Source organism: Palaemon carinicauda, chromosome 5, assembly GCF_036898095.1.
Source record: "Palaemon carinicauda isolate YSFRI2023 chromosome 5, ASM3689809v2, whole genome shotgun sequence".
In the NCBI taxonomy this organism is placed as follows: Eukaryota; Metazoa; Arthropoda; class Malacostraca; order Decapoda; family Palaemonidae; genus Palaemon; species Palaemon carinicauda.
The window spans coordinates 100,049,693-100,052,192 of NC_090729.1; the positions used below are offsets into that span (position 1 = coordinate 100,049,693).

General features: G+C 33.8%; 1 protein-coding gene across 1 annotated transcript in view; it reads left to right on the forward strand.

The window, feature by feature from the left end:
* The window catches only part of LOC137641379 (paired box protein Pax-6-like), an 83,518-nt gene that overhangs the window by 11,134 nt on the left and 69,884 nt on the right, over positions 1-2,500 (forward strand). The gene's annotated exons all lie outside the window — the stretch shown is intronic.

Here is a 2,500-nt window from a genome sequence, read left to right on the forward strand (position 1 = left end):
TATATATATACATACATATATATGTATATATATATGTGTGTGCGTGTGTGTATACATATATATATATATATATATATATATATATATATATATATATATATATATATATATACCCACACCCATGCATATATATATATATACTGTATATACATACTGTATATATATATATATATATATATATATATATATATATATATATATATATATATATATATATATATATACATATACACACACACACACACACACACATATATATATATATATATATATTATATATATATATATACATATATATATATATATATATATATATATATATATATGTAACCTTCCCAAGACAATAAGGTTCTTGTTTATTGATGTACGAATTCTTTTTTGCCAATCTCTACACTACTTATTTCGCCAACATTTCTCTACTAGAAAACGAGACGTTTCATGAAGGAACATTTGTCCACACTATGTCAAACTTGGATTGCTTTGATATTCAATACATAAGGAAATAAAATAATAGCGAATAGTTAAATGTTTTTCGACATAAAATATCAGGAATGAAGATAAAATACACAGAAAGAATGTTTGAATGTAATGCCTGCAAATACAAATGTTCTCTATTTTAATGGCCCTCTCGATGGAGTTTTGTGAAAACATTTCTGAACAATGGAAGATTTTATCGCCCGCTTGAAATAAGGTTATGGCAACTTAGTTTTCTTTATTATTGTAATGTAGCTGCCTGAATATGTAGTCATGTATGGATTATTTCTTTATTGCTTATATGAAGAGCGCAACGTAGCACGCCCGATAAGGATCTACCTCGTTACACCACCGAACAATTATCCGCACAAAGACCTGTAAAAACGGATCAACATGGAATGTTCGCCCCGTGACGTCACCAGCCCCTTACTTCCCTTCATATCAGAGTTTAGACAAAGGGGATTCGTATGAAGGGAATGAGACTTAAATGTGGTCCAACACCAAGCAGCCGGACCCAAAGAAAAAAAAAAAAGAATAATAAAATAATAAAAACGAAAGGGAGGTTGAGATGATACGCCCAGTTTCTCTATTGTGTCGTTTGTTTATTGCCGCTCAAATTAACGCTTAGTCATCATAATGCCACTTGAAGTTTTGGATGGGTCGGTGCACGATGAGCCATGGGTTGGTAGGGCAGTCAGGGGCTCGGCAAGACATGGCCACTTCTATTCTGTTCATTACTGCTAACACTCTCCTTGACAGTTGTTCCAGTTCTAAATTGGGTTTTCGTTATGGCGATCAGAACTTTTGCAGACAGACCGATCGAAATATGTTTCACGGAAATTTAAATCGCAAATTTATTGTTTCATCAATTGCTATTATCTGCTCATACAGTTGTAATATAATCTTGTTTCATTATTCAAGGGATGGAACAAAATATAAGCTTTCGTGATAGCGACGGCACTTGGAAGGGACTTGATGATTTGTTTATATGATTTAGTGAAAAAAAAAAAAAAAATTATTGGCTGTTTTACACTTCATAGATGGCACTGATCTCATTCAATGTAGTTCCCTATTGAAAATGTACGATTATGATAGCTGTAGCCTTGAAATGACTTTAAAGAGGTGTATAATGCTCCTTAGCGGGACATTACTCACAATGACATTATTTCCGGAATGATTAAGCGACCCGGTGTCATGAAGGTAAAAGTTATGGTTGAGAGCACATATGAATAATACTCTAAAACAAAGCATTAAGAACAGAATCTTGTAATCTCTTGCAGACGAGAGTAACATAGCAAGTCTGTAAAACTAATGAATACAAATATTGTTTGTCTGCAAGCCAGGGTATTTTGACACAGAATGAAGTTACTCTGGGGTTTAGGGCTGATGTAAGCTGCCTGACTTTCAATTATTTCAAATAAGACTGAAATATCTGATTATAAAAGTTTACGAGATTCATTATTGTGACGTTTATTGATATTATAATGAAAAGTTGAGGAATAAGTACATCTGAAATTATGTTTGCCACGTAAATTTTAAAGAAAAATGTCTATTATTCACATACGTTTTGCAAATATCAGCTAGAGAGAGAGAGAGAGAGAGAGAGAGAGAGAGAGAGAGAGAGAGAGAGAGAGAGAGAGAGAGAGAGAGAGAATTCTGTAGGCAGCCAGGATCCGGGGTCTCTTAACCATGTTATAAATAATCTTGAGAAAGTTTCTATTGTGTCCCCGAGTAAGAGAGATTCGACGTTAGAGGATGTGGCAAGATGTCTTCATCAGTTGGGTTTGGTTTAAATGCTGCTTTTCGTATGACATACACGAGGGGAACCCTACTCTCTACAGGACCTTCACATTCATTTTATAGTCTGTATTCCAAGGCATTCAGCATTTAAATCACACTGCATATTGTTCGTTTACTCTCAGGTCCACATAATCAAAGCACTTAGAGGACTTATATCTAGGTAAGAATAATTTGAAACCATCTGTAACTAGGCTCGTGTGAACACGATTTGTTGGATGCACAATAT